The following is a 17,013-nucleotide window of genomic DNA, read 5'->3' as shown; positions in this document are numbered from 1 at the left end:
CCCCCACCAGCCTGCACGCGACCCAGAAGCAGGTCTAAACCCTGCTCGTGGGTCACTTCACATCATCCCGGTGCAGTGGCTGAGGGTAGGTGAACCGCCGTGACCCCGCGACGGACATGTTAGTACTTGTGATGGGCGGCCATTGTTGCTCCCAGGACCCCCCTGACCTTCGGCACAATGCGCCCCTTTTCTGTACGTTTTCTAGTGAATGAGGCTAAGCGCCACGCTGCCTCTTGCCAGCCCCCGACACCCGGTGGTGTTCTCGGGCTCCATGCAGTGCCAATACGAGGGCTGCCATCCCATCCCCACGATGGGCCTCGCACGCGCATGGTTACGGGGGACCGTCAGTACTTGTGGGCAGGCTCTGACAGCAGAGCGGCGCTTCCTACAAGACAGCTGTATGCACGATTAGAGGGGCAGTTCATTTTTGAAATATACTGAGGTTTATGGCTCAACACGCTACCTATGCCATGTGCGCCTGTTATTTTCATTTGTAAGACACCATCCCCCATAGTGTCTTTTTGACCCACCGCACCGGCTGAGGAACTACTCAGACAACTGGGAGGTGAGTTTCTCTGTGGCTTACCAACGCCCCCTACCACTCTGCAGGCAGTTGGTGCTTGCTCTTAGCATGCCCCACAAGGCAGTGCTAGCTTTTAAGGAGGAATTGATTGTGGACACTCACATATCATGCAGCATTGACGTGTGTCCTTGGTCAAGAGTTGTATCTTCTGTTAAACGGTGGATCTCCACCAGGATTACATTTTACTTGGTGGACCACATGTGGGTATATATTGTTGATTGTGCACGAGGGGTTCAATCCTTGCCCCACGCTAATCACGATGCACTTGCAGACTGTTAGTGACCGTGTTTACTTTTCACTTCTTGTTTGTTAAGCATCTATTAGGAGGCCGGATGAACAAATTGAGTGACCTTTTAGGGACATCCACATATTGGTTGTGATTAACTGACCCCCGTTTTTTCCATCCATTTTGTTTCCCCATAGATCCTCATCCAGCACTACTGAAGAGTCTGGAGGTAGTGCCCTTCCCTAGTGGTAGTTCGCATTTAGCAGCACCACAGAGTGTAGATAGATGTTCACTTCTTAGGTCCTGATGAATTGCCACGGTATTCCATAACCACGAGGCAAGAAACATGTTGACCACAGGGAGATGAGCACAGCTTCAACTGAACCCTCACATCAGGGGAGCTGCCACTCCTCACAAATTTTTAATAAGGCGGATGACCAACCTGAATAAAATTATCCTTTGGAATATCCTACCTTTTTTAAATACACACGAACTACACTTCACCGTATCGACACATTAACGGGCGAAACGCACCCCCACTTCATCAAACGGCAAAGGAACAAAAAATCTCCGACAAAGAGCCCCTTCGCGGGTGCCCATTGGTTATTGCAGCGCCGACCCAACGAGGAGCAGGTCCAGATGATGAAGCATGACACCTAGCTTGCTGGGTGTGTGAGCACCCTAGTTCCTCTTAAGCAGGATCCCCTGTGTTTCCAGCTTTCCTCCTAATGCTTTTCCTTCAAATCTCCCCTCCTTTACCACCATCGTACTTTGATGGATGGTATAAGCCTACTGCTCAGGCGAATAGAGGAACAGCACCAACTTTTGATATTGGTGACCTGATAGGGCAAGGTTGCTGGACCTCTCTAAACAGGCCACCAGTCCCCCTTCTTGGAGATCTGAAACAAAGTGGATCCAGAAGCAACAAAGTAGGAATGGGAGCTTGGGATAGGGAAGGGGAGAGGACCCGCATAGGGGAAAAAGGTAGGCAGAATGATCAAGCGGAAGGGGAAGATAAAAGGACTTGGATCATGGAGAAAGATACTGAATGTCAGTGACAATGTAAGAGCGGGGGTGGGGGTATTGGTGTGTAGACAGGAGGGAAAGGAAATCTGAAGGCGTGACTGGAGGGGAGTCCCTCCCTCCAAAGTGACGGGCCAAGGATGATGCCGGTGGACAATCACAGACCCTCCTGGTCTGTCCCAACCTCTGTAGTCAGCAGTGGGTCCGTATTTCCGCTGGGGTTGGGTGCTGTCAAAGACATATGGGTTATACAAGGCGAGTCATGGCGGATCTGGGTCAAGAAAGAGGGCCCATACAGCAGAGAAGAGATCCGTACGGACAAGAAGGCGGTATGTAAGCTGTTCATATGATTCTACTTTATGCACTGGAGACAGCCAGTCATCCCAAGAGGGCAACCATGGCGATCTCTAATGCTGGAGGATGCAAAGTTTGGATGTGGTCCGTGCAGTACTGAACCATCTGTGGATGTGGCCGGAAAGGGCAAAGTGGCAAATGGGGGTGGCACAGCGCCAGCATCAGAAATTATGGCGGAGGCCTTAAGCTGCCAGCTTTTGTGGTGTCCAGTATCAATTTTGGATCGTTTTAAAGAGGAAAAGCTTCATCCTGGACTAGTGGATCCCCCTGTCCAGTTCCTCTATTAGTTCCTTCCAGTCATGCTCCTTGTAATGTGCCTGGAGCCACCTCTGCCATATGTCACAGTGGAGGGCCAGGAGGGGCCACGAGTGCAGGTGTTGGACTACAAAATTACAGCAGCCAAACATCATTCCCTTAAAGGAGCGCCAAAGAGAGTCAGTAAGTCGCCACGGTCTGGTCCAAGAACACTTTGGAGGCAGTGTCGAAAATGATCATATCGTCAACTTTGTGAGTGAAGGCAGTGAAATTCCTCCTAAAAGGCTGAAAACTATTTCACAGCTCCATCTGCTACAGTCTTTCAAGTGGGGAATCCCAGACGTTGCCATGCCTCTCAGAGCACAGGGCCGCCCCTCAATCCGTATGGCGGCATTATTCCATACAGGGCATGCAGATTTATTTATTTATTTAAAGGTTTTGTAGAGCGCGTAGTAATCCTAGAGCATCCCAGCGCTAAACCTGAATCTCCAGGGGTTTCAGCAGTGTAGGAATTATGGGTGAGGGAAAAGGAGGGTCTTTAGAGATTTCCTAAACTGGAGGAGATTAGGTTCTGTCCTCAGTCTTCGTGGGAGATTGTTCCAGTGTTTGGCCTTGTGGACCGAGAAGCGGCGGCCACCGGCCCTGGCTTTTTTAACTCTGGGGACTGTGATGAGATTTCCTCCGCTGGACCGGAGGGCCCTTTCCGCTTTGTAGGGGATGATGAATTCCTTGAGAAGCGGGGGGCCGTTGTTGTTAAGGGTTTTGTGGGCCAGACAAAGAGCCTTGAAGGCAACCCTTTCTCTGACTGGGAGCCAGTGGAGAGACTTGAGAGCTGGCTTGGCAGAGGATCTTGCAGGTGTCCCAGTCAGTAGGCGGGCGGCGGCGTTTTGAACTTTCTGCAATGTGTTGAGGGTGGCTTCGGGAGCTCCCAGGTAGATTGCGTTGCAGTAGTCCAATCTCGCCAGGATGAGGCCCTGAATCAGGAGTTTCTTGGCGTTCGCAGGGAGCAAGGGGAAGATCTTTCTGCAGGCTCTGAGGAGACCGAAGCATGTTCCTGCCGTCTTTTTTGCCTGTGTTCTGAAGCTCAGGCCATCTTCAATCCACACGCCTAGGCTTTTGACCTCGTCCTTGGGAGCGGGGGGATCACCCAAGCAGCTGGGCCAGAGGTGAGGCGGCAGGGAGGGCCCTTTGTGACCAAGCATGAGTATCTCGGTCTTTGAACCGTTTAGCTTTAGTGAGGAGAGGTTCATCCATCGGTGAACTTCGGTGAGACAACTGTGGAGGTCAGAGGGGGAGTGATGGGGGTGTGAGAGGGTTACCACCAGCTGGGTGTCATCGGCGTAGTTGATAATTGATACGCCGAACAGACTGACCCTTTTCTCTAGTGGGGCCATGTATACGTTAAACAACGTAGGGCTCAAGGATGAGCCCTGCGGTACTCCACAGCGGAGGGGGATAACGGGTGAGTGGCTGTCGTTCTCCCAGACTTGGAAGGAACGGCCTGTTAGAAAGGATTTTAACCACTTCAGGGCCGTACCCCTTACTCCAATTTCTCCCAGTCGTTGGATTAGGGTGGGATGGTCCACAGTGTCGAAGGCCGCACTGAGGTCCAGGAGGATCACTGCCACTGATCCTCCCGTATCCAGAATGCTTCTGGCCTTCTCCACTGCTGCCAGGAGGGCGATGTCAGTGCCCTGGCCTGGACGGAACCCTGTCTGGGAGACCCCTAGTAGGTTGTTGCTCTCTAGGAAGAGTGACAGTTGTTTGTTCACTAACTTCTCCGTGATCTTACTATTTCCTGGGAGAAGGGAGATGGGTCTATAATTGGAGAGGTCCTGTGGGTTTAAAGAGGGTTTTTTTAGTAGGCCTTTGACCGCTGCCGCTTTCCAGCTGGGGGGAACTGTGCCCTCCGAGAGGGAGGAGTTGATCAGTGCCGTGAGGGGGGGGTGATGGTGCTTGTCACTTTTTTCAGGAAGCGGAGGGGTGCGGGGTCGAGGGGGGACCCACTTTTGATTGAGGCCAGTGTTGCCACAACCTCTTCCGTGGTGACTGGACCAAAGGCTTCCAGGGAAGGTGAGGGGCTGTCAGGCGGATGGGAGGGGTGGACGGTAGGATCCCAATCCGTGTGACCCGGTTCAGGGGGGGGAATGGCCAGGAGAATTTTTTGTATTTTCTCGTCAAAGAAGGTAGCAAGATTGGTACATTTGCTTTCCGCTTCTTTGGGGTCGAGAGGTTTGAGAGGGGGGTCAGGGGCGTGAAGGAGTTCTTTGAGAACGGCAAAGGTTTCGTGGGCCGAGCAGGCAGCGTTTTTGATTCTGCTCTCGTAGAAAGCGATTTTGGTGTTGCGAAGTTCCTTTTTGTAGGCACTTACGGAAGTACGAAATGTTTCTTTTTGCTCTCCTGTTTTGTCCTTCCTCCAAAGGCGTTCGTTCCTTTTGCAAGCCTTCCGCAGAAGGTTGAGTTCGGGGGTGTACCAGGGGGATGGGTTAACTCTCTTGGTGCGTTTTAGAGAGCTGGTTTTCGGCAGGATGGCATCAAGTGATTGGGTGATCCAGGTATTGAGTTCCTTGTCCGCAGCTATGGTGTCTTGAGAGGGGAGGGGAACGTTTTCCCTTAGTTTGGTTGCCCATTCGTCTGGGTCCAGTTTCTGCCATCGTCTAGTATGGGTTCTGATTTTGGGGGGTTGAGGGGGCAGAATGTTGATGTCCCATACAAAGGGGACCAGAAAGTGATCGGTCCAAGGGAGTGGGACGTGATCAAGGGTTTTCAGGTCTAGGATGTTTGTGAATATGGGGTCGAGCAGTTGCCCTCTTTCATGAGTGGCCTGTGGGTTTTTTAGTTTAAGGCCGGTGGAGGTGATGTCCTGTAGCAGTTCTCTGGCCTGCTTGTCGACCGGGTCCAAGAAGTGTACATTGAGGTCCCCCAGTAGTAGGTAGTTGGCGGAGGACGTACATTTAATGGAGATTTGATCGATGATTTTGCTTGGAAATTCTGCCAGGTGGCCCGGGGGGGGCGATATACCAGCGTTCCAGACAGCGAGGTGACTGGGGAGATTTGTATGGCAAAGTGACAGCTTTCATATACCTTGATGTTGCCGTCAGATGTTCTGCAGGTAAAGACGTCCTTGTAAATTATGTATTCGGGAATGATATTTCAGCAATTTGTGAGCTCCGTTCCATAGCTCCACCATTGTTTGTATAACAGGTTTGTGAGGGGATGGTGATGTGGTTCAGTAGCTGTAGCGGAGGTCCAGATCAGGGCCGCCGCCAGTCACATCCCATTCAAGACGCAGGCAACTGTTGGTTCACCAGTCCAGCTCTCAAAGAGGATAACTGGGCAAATTGCAGTGCCATATGGTAGCGTTTGATACTATTCAAAGAAACAAAAGCAACAACCTTGAAGAGGATTATTGTCTGCCTAGGTATGTAAAGCATACACAATGTTTGTTAAAATACCCCTCACACATCAAAAGGGCCCTTGGTGTCATGCTTCATTATCGGGGTCTTCCTGCCCGCTGCGGGACGGGGCGTGCTGCGACTACGCTGGAGCACTGATATTTGTAAGTGCTATGTGAGGTGTATTTTTGTGAGTGAGAAAGGGTCAGTGGTGGATGGAAAAAAGTGATGTTAAAAAATACCTGGCCTTATGGGTTCAAAAAAACTTTATTTGGTCATAGGCTGGTATTGTTAAAAAGTGTGTTCAGAGAGATCACGCTATTAATGTGCGTTTTCTCCTTTGGGCTTCAACATGTTTCGAAGCAAAGGATATGCTTCTTCGTCAGGACAAAGTACGATCCCTCAGTCACTCACTATGTTGCTATCAATATGTGAAGAAACTATATTCACAAGTGAAGTTTAAAAAATAAAATACAATACCCAATTGGTACAAGTACGACTTTACTAGAGCTCTATCAGTATTTCGAAGTATAAGCCTGTAAGGAGAGAGAGCACAGTTATTTCCGATGCGCTCCCAATGCGCAGTTACAGTATCAGCTAAGGAAGAAAGGTGAGGCATAGTGAATATTTCTATAGTTTTACGTTGATGCCGTGACCTGTATCAATGAAGGAAGGGGGGAAAACAATACACACAACAGACAACAAAGAACATAAATCACACACTTTGTAGGCTGGTTGTTAGATGGGTTTTGAGTGAGCTAGGAGGTAAGGAAAGTTCGTTTTTGTAAAACAAAAGTACATACTAGGAAACTGGTGAGTCATTGTCCCATGAACCTCTGGGTTGAGAGATGGAAATGAAAGTTTCATCTGCATTTAAGCGGAAGAAAAACAAAACAAAATACAGAGTTGTTTTTATCGTTCCTTGAGGAAGAAGAAAGCCTCTAGAAATGCTCCTAAGTCAGAGGAATAAAGGCCTGGTCCATCCTCTTCTCACAAGCGGCTATGCCGTACTTGCATATTGTCGTGAAGTCACTGCTTGCTCTCTCGCCAACCCGAAGTTCCGTGGTTTGGTTTTGGGAGGCGAGGTGAGCGTATTTATGCATGGCTTAATTGGAAAATTCTGTGCACCTGGGCGTGAGAAACCAGTGCGTGGTTTCCGAAAAACAACTGGCGCTGCTTGCCTTAGTTTCAATGTGGTAGACTCGGGGGCCATGTTGGAGAAAACATCCACTTTTGCACTCTAACTTTGTTTGTCAATGTAACATCCCACATCAGTTGGCCCCTGAGGGTGTCCTTAACTGCTGCCTTAAGAATCTGAACCAAAAAGCCCTTGTTTTCCAATACGGTATATGGACATTTGGGACTTCCGCCTGGTTTTCTACTTGGGCATCTGTATAGACAGGCTTTTGGCCCTAGTTGGCAGTGATATAGACTTTAATCTTGCTCACATCTAGGATACGTATTCCTAGCTTGTGTTGGCCCTTTTAAGCCCTTTCTTCCAGACCTAGAAGAGGCCATCTATTACCTATTGGCTTTGGCCTGTCATTTTTGCTTATAGTAGAGGTTGGATCCTGTGGTCCTGACTTTATATTACACATTGGTATGGTTTATGTAGGTACTCTGACAGAGCTAAGGGTTATTTCATCCTTCTCAGGCGAACAGGCCCAGAACTAGAGGGACTCCATTTTGATGGAGCTGAGAGGCTTCAGGGGTAAAGGTAAAGTTTATAGTTAAGGCTGTTGACTGCTAGAGGAAAACCAGTCAGAACAGCTTCTTATCCGAGGAATGTGTTTGTCTCTTGGGCCCAGACGTAACAAGCAGCTGGCCACTGCGGTTGCGCAAAGAGCTCTGGAGCTAGCACAGGAATTCGGTGGGAGGCAGCCCTCTGTTGGAAATTTCCATGAGGGGAGAGGAATCCATATTAGCGAGCTGCAAGAGAGGAGGAGTGGTCAGTTCAGTCTGGAGTCAGTGCAGTTTGGTTCTTGCAGAGGAGAGAGCAGGATGTCTGCTGGAGCTGCAGAATGCAGTGCAGTTCTGGAATGGAGAAAGAAGGCAGATGATTGCTGAAGCTGAAGAGAGAGCAGTGCAGAGAGCATCAAAGCAGATGGAGGAGCTAAGGCTGTCAGTTGGAGCAATTGAACCAGAGGCGTGGTGCTGTGGTGACGGAGGGAGAGACAGAGAGAGCCCTGATCCCACCAGAGTCAGAGAGAAATCTTCCTTCTAATAGGTGAGGTAGTCTAAACTAGTCCCCTTTACAATTACACCTTAATCTTGTCCTTATTCCCTAGGCTATTGTATGTCTAATCCTTTTCTTTCAGCTGTGTGTTAAAAGTTCCTGTTACCCCGCATATAACCTTGTACTGTATGTCTAATCCTTTTCTTTCAGCGGTGTGTTAAAGTTCCTGTTAGTCATAGAGACCCCGCAGATTTGTGTCATCATTGTTAAAATAAAGAGACCCCAGTTCTTAGTGAACTAGTGTGTATTTGTTGTTTTTAAGTAATTCGGCCATCCCATAATATTATTGTAGTAGCGAGCCCTTAGTGAATAGAGAGAGAGACTTCCCAACATAGAGAGACAGAGAGCTGAAGGTATTCATAGGAAAGTGGTCGTCATTGGTAAGTGGCGTTAGTGAGAGCACTGATTGTGGTCAGTGTGTAGGTCTGCCGGATTGCGGACCGTGTGTGAATGAGAGCACCCAAGACAGAGGGGTGTGTAGGTCTGCCGGATTGCGGACCGTGTGTGAATGAGAGCACCTAAGACAGAGGGGTGTGTAGGTCTGCCGGATTGCGGACCGTGTGTAAATGAGAGCACTGGGACTGCAGGCCCATGTGTGTAGACACGCTGGATTGCGTGTCGAGTGAGCACTGAGGGTAATCAGTGTGTAAGGGTAGATAATCAGAACTGCCCCAGGGTAGATTAGTCTGGACCCATGAGGTCGCGAGACTATGAGGTATGAGTGTGGTGTAGGGCATGGATGTCCTTAGTAATCAGTGAGTATTCTTAGTATCCCTATAGATTTAGTGGTGTTTCTGATGATATGAGCTTGTATATTGCGAGTTCCCCATCCTCAGGTAGGTACCCAGGTGCCTGGATAGATGGTCCTGAGGAGGGAGGTGGTTACGTGCCGGCTGGGTTCGAGGGGCTCTCAGGAGCTGATCCCATCTGGTCCGAAAATCTAGTCGGTACAGCATCTTAAAGTGCACAGTAAGAAGACACTATGGTTTCTGAATGGGCTGCTGAACGCTCTAGTCAATCGTTAGGCAGATGGGGGCATGATCCGAATGGGAGCCGGGCCAGATAAAGCACTGCGGAGATGGTCGGCTGGGAGGTTAGGAAGTAGTCAAGGAGAGATTCGATACTATGTACTGCACATAAGAAGGTATGTTCCCTCTCAGTCTGGCAAAGGAGTCGCCAGATGTCCTGGTAGCCTTGGTCATTGCAAAGATTCCGGAGGAAGGCCCTCTCCTGTTTATTTTGAGCATCGGTGGGATAATGTCATTGTGGGAGAGAGAGGCCGAAACATAATCTAAGAGGCTTGATGTGCGGCTCAATCTTGGTGTAGTTTTATTGTAATGATGGAAAGCAATATATCAAAACAGAAAGGTTAGGTATATTTCCTGAGGTTCCAAACAGTCATTCTTCTCTTTCCTATTTCCTCTTCCATCAGGCTGTCACCACGACATCCCCCTGAGTCTCCAAAAGAGAGGAAAGCAGCAGTAAGTATATTGGCCCGGTGCTTGGGCTTTAATGAGATACAGTCACCACATCAAAGTGCAGGGAATTAGAACTGAGAAAAGGGCTTAGGAACGTGCTGGCCACAAAAATAATTTTATGGGACTGTTTTAACTTCTTCCTCCCTCTTTGGCTGGTTCTGCCTATCCCTTAGTTTCAGGGAATAGGTAGTGTACCCCACAAAAAAAAAGAAAAAGAAACAAGGTATAAATCAGCATGCAAGGTTTCAGAGGGTGAATATTGTCCCTAAATCCTCTTCTCAGCCTCCCACTCAGGAGGTTATGGGTAATCTGGCGTGAGGTAACGGATTGCTTTAGTGCACACTTTCAGGGCAGTGTCACTTCATGACCCCTCCTCCTCCTCCAATGGGCATGACCCTCGGATTTCCTCCCCCCTGCTCGAATCACCTACCGCAACTCTCCTGAGTTGTGGCGGCTTGAAAGAAATCCACGGGGCGTACACCAGTATTTACATTAGGTCGTCGGGCTGTAGTCTTCACCAGTGTACTTCTCCTCTCTCCTAGCATCAGTTGGGCTCTCTTCATCTGTCCGCTTGGCGTCTTCCTTCTCCGTCACAGCTGGGCTCCTCCAATATTCAGCGTCTTCCGGGTTTCCTCCCTCGGCTTCCTGGGATTCCCTCCTCTTACGTAGATAGAGCGCGCAGTCCACCCGGGTCACCGAGGTTACCAGTTTCTTACACGCACTGGGCCCTGGCGTGCAAATCCAATACAACAATGACATTTGGGTGAACCGGGTGATGATTACTTTTCTTCTCCTCCTGCACGCTTCTATGAGCAATTAAGGTTTGGTTTCACACCTCTGCTTACCATGTACCTGACTTACCACAGAAGTTGATGTTAGGATAGGATGCACAGCTCGTAAGTGTAAATTCGTACAATTGGGTTCACCTAGGGTAGCGTAGATACCCCTAAAAACGCCAGTAGTGAGAACGTGGAAAGTGATTCCAGTAGGACACTGGGACCATCCCCTTGGGAACACCTTGATTTCCTCTTATGGACAGAGGATTCCACAATGTTAAATGTATCAAGTTTTTCTTTTTATTGATCAAAAGTTCATTAGATGTTGATTCAAAACATATTGGTTTGGTTCATATTTTCACTCATTGGAAAGCATAAGTGACACCTTAATTCCTGAGACATCATTAAAGTTCAAAATATCCAATGCATTTCGGGCTGTACTATACGCCCTTCATCAGGGAATAATGCTGTAACAAAAGAAATATTCCAAATCACCATCTTCCATATAACATTACACAGTTCATTCAATTAGGCATCTCATGATTTCAAAACGTATATCTTTTCAGTTATACAGAACGGAACATGGTTTGAACCAAAAACAAAGGCTAGTCAACTATAAATGAATAACTCACATGTCTGTTGAGTGATTTAGTAACTGCTCAACCGGTGTGTTAACGCTGTTGTAAAGAGAAAGAAACGCGGGTTGTAATGAGTTATGTGAACGCGAAATGTGAAGTGTGTCGTAGCTGCCATGTATTGGTAGATACACTAACCTGATGATCGGTAAATTCAAACGTGAGTTTGGCCGCTCGTCCGAGGGTCCGTGCTCACGGCGATTTGAGATTTCTCAATGCAACAATGTTGCTGTTCGGTTCATAGTTTGAAACGCGATGCCGATCACGTGGGTAATGAAGTTAGAAAAAAGACTGTCGAGCTGGAGTGACTACAGATGGTTACCCGTGTCATGGTATATGTGAAAGATAAGCGCCACGGATAAGTGTTAGCTTAGTTTGTGCAATAAAAATAGGTATATGAAAACGACTAAAAATATAAATGGGAAATATAAATGGGAAATGTAAACAAAAAATGAACGACGTGGTATCAAACCGGTGCGCATGAGGAGAAGTCTCCCGAAGCATGTTCCAGTGAATGGTGCTATTGAAGAACTAGGTTAGAATGACTGTTAATGTGGGTATGGTGAATGCTAAACAGGAGAACCAAGCTAACAGAACACAAGGGCAAATTTACAGATTTACAGTATGAATCACAGGTAACATGAGAATTCATTTCTATCATTCAAACCAAATGGCTTTTGCATGCACAATTTGAAAATCCAATGATTCTCTCTTTGGAGAATATATTTTGTATTGTCTCTTCCTTCTGTTTTATTGACAGTCTCTAGGATTATGAATTTAAGCTGGGCAATGCTGTGTTTAGCTTCCATGAAATGCATTGCAACGGCTGATTTTGCGTTCTTTAAACGTACATTAGATTTATGTTCTGTGAGTCTGATTTTCATCTTGCGTTCAGTCTTCCCGATGTATAACTTGCCACACGGGCATTTGAGGGCATATATGATGTTAGATGAATCACAAGTAGCATTGACTCTCAGTTTAATTTCTTGTCCTTTCATTGGATGGTTGATTTTATTACCTTTTATCACGTTATTGCAATGTCCGCAATTATAACATGGTATGGTTCCATGATAGATTTCAGAGATAGAGGTTCTTGGTTGAATCATTTCTCCTAAATTTCTTGATCTTGTGAATGCGAATAGAGGAGGTTCTATGAAACTCTGATTGAAATTGGGTTCTAACATAAGCATTTGCCAATGTTTGAGGATAGTCTTTTTGTATTTGTAGCTTGAGGTTGAGAATTTAGAAGTGGCAACTATTCTTGTTTGCTCTTTCTTTTGGCTGGGTTGTAGTAGTGTGCTTCTATCTTTCTGGTCAATTTTAGATTTTGATTGATCCAAAATATGTTGTGGATATCCTCTTTGTTTGAACTTGTCTTCCATCTCTTTTAATCTTTTTTGTGATGTGCTGTGTTCTGATGTTATCCTTTTGACTCTAGCCATCTGAGAGAAAGGTAAGAATTTCTTTAGATTGTGCTCATGAAAACTGCTGTAGTGGAGCATATTGTTGCGATCTGTGCTTTTGATGTGTAGATCGGTTGTGAGGCCCTTGTCTGTGCGAATAATTTTCACATCCAGGAATGCAATGGTAGTCTCTGATATTTCCCAAGTTAATTGTATTCTCTCATCAACTTGATTAAATTGTGTAAGAGCCTCTTGTAATTCATCTTTTGTACTGGACCATAGAATAAAGATGTCATCTATGTACCGGATAAAAGTTTTTAGGTTTTTGACCCATCGTTCGTTGCATAGTATGTGTTTTTCTTCATAAAACTTCATGAAAAGATTGGCATAGACCGGCGCGGCCGAATTGCCCATTGCTGTCCCAACCAGTTGTAGGTACCATTGGTCATTATGTTTGAAATAACTTTGGTAAAGAGAGAAAAGCATCAGTTCCATCAAAAATGTTTGGAAGTTCGCTTCGAGATCTGTGCTCATTAGTGCGTTCTCTATGGCTTCTATGCCCATTGAATGTGGTATACTGGTGTATAATGATTTTACATCTGCTGTGCATAGGATTATGTTGTCACTAGGATCCAACTTGATGGTCTCGAGTTTAGTTAAGAACTCTGTGGTATCCTTTACATATGTTGCCATAGTTTTTACTACAGGTTGCAGATATTTATCCAGTAGTTGACCCACTGGTTCATGTATGCTGTTGCGAGTAGACACTATTGGTCGCAGTGGAGGGTCTAGTAGATTTTTGTGAATTTTTGGGACCATGTTTAAAGAAGGACTTTTAGGATTTGCTTTCAATAAGAATTTTTTTGTTCTGTCGTTAATTGTTCCCATTTCATATGCTCTTTCCACGATTTCTTTGAGATTTTGTGAGAATTCAATGGTCGGATTCTGTTCAAGTCTCATGTAAATGTTTGTGTCTCTTATGTGTTCCATGACTTTTAGCTCATGTTGTGCTCGATCCATTATCACGATTGCACCACCTTTATCTGCTTTGGTACAGATTATTTTCTCATTGTGTGATAATTTTCTGAGAGTGTCGAGGTCCTTCTGAGTTATATTCTTGTTTGTATGTCGTTGATATTTAAATTTACTGAGATCCTGTTTCACCATTTTCTCAAACATATCAATCGTTTTGTGGCTAACAGGAGCTTGAAATGAGCTGCTTGGTCTGAGTCCTAGTAGTTGATCCTTCTCTTGAGTGGTCGGTTTAGGCAAAACATTATCAAAAAAATGGCGTAGCCGTAGTTTGCGCATGAGTTTGTAAAAGCTCACCTCTACTTCCAATTGATCCGTTGTATATGTGGGTACAAAGGATGTGCCTTTCTGTAACAGTTGTATTTCATGTTGATTTAATTGATGCTGGCTAATATTGATCACTAATTGGTCTTTGGAGTTTTTTTCTGATCTTTCTTGGTGCCCGTGGTACTCCTTGTTGCTGGTGCTTCCTTCTCTTTCTCTTTTTCTAACTCTTTTGTTTTGGCCTCTCCTGGGTCTCCTTTTTGTGCTTGACCCTGGTCTAAAAAATGACTCTGTTGTGCTGAAATTTGGGTGGTCGGTTGTGTATTAGATCCAGAATCGACGACTTGTTGTACGTCACCACTGGTTGGTGGTTCAGATGTTTTGGTTGTTGTTCGTTGTTGTCTAGCTCTCTGTGTTGAATCACTGTCAGAAGAAGATGTTTCGGTTTGTGATGTATAGGGTTTGTTAGCTCTCTTTCTTGAATAGATTTCAGCCCAGGTATACACTTCCCCTAGGCGATAATCCAATGTGTCCCTTTTATATTTTCTGATTTTCCTCTCATTCAAATCCTTAGTATGTTTCTCCATTTGAGTATGTATGTCATCCAAAATCGTAGTCAGTTCCTCTTCAGTTAGTAATGTAGATAGTTCATTTTGTGTTTCAGCTATTTCCTTGGTTAATTCCTCCAAAATTTCTGATAATTCCTCGATGATCAACAAAATAAGATCAAGTGAACATTTATTTAATATTTCATACCATCTGTTTTGGAAGTTTTTGGAGTTTTTACAGAGAGACGGTTTAAGGGCAATTCTGAGACCGCGGGGTATACGTTGATTTTTGTGATATCTAACCAATGTGCTTGCATGCATTTGTTGATTTATCTTGCGTTTGAATAGATATATTAGTTGTCTTATATTTTGCTCCTTAGTGCGTGTGTTGGACTCCTGTGATAGTTCCTCCCTAATGAGACCATATATTCTGTCTGCCTCATCGGCTTTAAAAGCAAAAGTAGAGGCCCTGGCCTCCGTGCTTCTGGAAATTTCCTCAAAGTTACTCATTGTGCTCTAAATTTGAAGTTTGATTGATTGCTCTTGTGTGTGCTATCCTTCCAAATGAGGTTTGAAATTTATAAACAGAAGTTGATGTTAGGATAGGATGCACAGCTCGTAAGTGTAAATTCGTACAATTGGGTTCACCTAGGGTAGCGTAGATACCCCTAAAAACGCCAGTAGTGAGAACGTGGAAAGTGATTCCAGTAGGACACTGGGACCATCCCCTTGGGAACACCTTGATTTCCTCTTATGGACAGAGGATTCCACAATGTTAAATGTATCAAGTTTTTCTTTTTATTGATCAAAAGTTCATTAGATATTGATTCAAAACATATTGGTTTGGTTCATATTTTCACTCATTGGAAAGCATGAGTGACACCTTAATTCCTGAGACATCATTAAAGTTCAAAATATCCAATGCATTTCGGGCTGTACTATACGCCCTTCATCAGGGAATAATGCTGTAACAAAAGAGGAACTGACTACGATTTTGGATGACATACATACTCAAATGGAGAAACATACTAAGGATTTGAATGAGAGGAAAATCAGAAAATATAAAAGGGACACATTGGATTATCGCCTAGGGGAAGTGTATACCTGGGCTGAAATCTATTCAAGAAAGAGAGCTAACAAACCCTATACATCACAAACCGAAACATCTTCTTCTGACAGTGATTCAACACAGAGAGCTAGACAACAACGAACAACAACCAAAACATCTGAACCACCAACCAGTGGTGACGTACAACAAGTCGTCGATTCTGGATCTAATACACAACCGACCACCCAAATTTCAGCACAACAGAGTCATTTTTTAGACCAGGGTCAAGCACAAAAAGGAGACCCAGGAGAGGCCAAAACAAAAGAGTTAGAAAAAGAGAAAGAGAAGGAAGCACCAGCAACAAGGAGTACCACGGGCACCAAGAAAGATCAGAAAAAAACTCCAAAGACCAATTAGTGATCAATATTAGCCAGCATCAATTAAATCAACATGAAATACAACTGTTACAGAAAGGCACATCCTTTGTACCCACATATACAACGGATCAATTGGAAGTAGAGGTGAGTTTTTACAAACTGATGCGCAAACTACGGCTACGCCATTTTTTTGATAATGTTTTGCCTAAACCGACCACTCAAGAGAAGGATCAACTACTAGGACTCAGACCAAGCAGCTCATTTCAAGCTCCTGTTAGCCACAAAACGATTGATATGTTTGAGAAAATGGTGAAACAGGATCTCAGTAAATTTAAATATCAACGACATACAAACAAGAATATAACTCAGAAGGACCTCGACACTCTCAGAAAATTATCACACAATGAGAAAATAATCTGTACCAAAGCAGATAAAGGTGGTGCAATCGTGATAATGGATCGAGCACAACATGAGCTAAAAGTCATGGAACACATAAGAGACACAAACATTTACATGAGACTTGAACAGAATCCGACCATTGAATTCTCACAAAATCTCAAAGAAATCGTGGAAAGAGCATATGAAATGGGAACAATTAACGACAGAACAAAAAAATTCTTATTGAAAGCAAATCCTAAAAGTCCTTCTTTAAACATGGTCCCAAAAATTCACAAAAATCTACTAGACCCTCCACTGCGACCAATAGTGTCTACTCGCAACAGCATACATGAACCAGTGGGTCAACTACTGGATAAATATCTGCAACCTGTAGTAAAAACTATGGCAACATATGTAAAGGATACCACAGAGTTCTTAACTAAACTTGAGACCATCAAGTTGGATCCTAGTGACAACATAATCCTATGCACAGCAGATGTAAAATCATTATACACCAGTATACCACATTCAATGGGCATAGAAGCCATAGAGAACGCACTAATGAGCACAGATCTCGAAGCGAACTTCCAAACATTTTTGATGGAACTGATGCTTTTCTCTCTTTACCAAAGTTATTTCAAACATAATGACCAATGGTACCTACAACTGGTTGGGACAGCAATGGGCAATTCGGCCGCGCCGGTCTATGCCAATCTTTTCATGAAGTTTTATGAAGAAAAACACATACTATGCAACGAACGATGGGTCAAAAACCTAAAAACTTTTATCCGGTACATAGATGACATCTTTATTCTATGGTCCAGTACAAAAGATGAATTACAAGAGGCTCTTACACAATTTAATCAAGTTGATGAGAGAATACAATTAACTTGGGAAATATCAGAGACTACCATTGCATTCCTGGATGTGAAAATTATTCGCACAGACAAGGGCCTCACAACCGATCTACACATCAAAAGCACAGATCGCAACAATATGCTC

Source organism: Lissotriton vulgaris, chromosome 5, assembly GCF_964263255.1.
Source record: "Lissotriton vulgaris chromosome 5, aLisVul1.2, whole genome shotgun sequence".
Taxonomy (NCBI): domain Eukaryota; kingdom Metazoa; phylum Chordata; class Amphibia; order Caudata; family Salamandridae; genus Lissotriton; species Lissotriton vulgaris.
The sequence above is the reverse complement of the archived record's forward strand: the minus strand, read 5'-3'. Positions refer to the sequence as shown.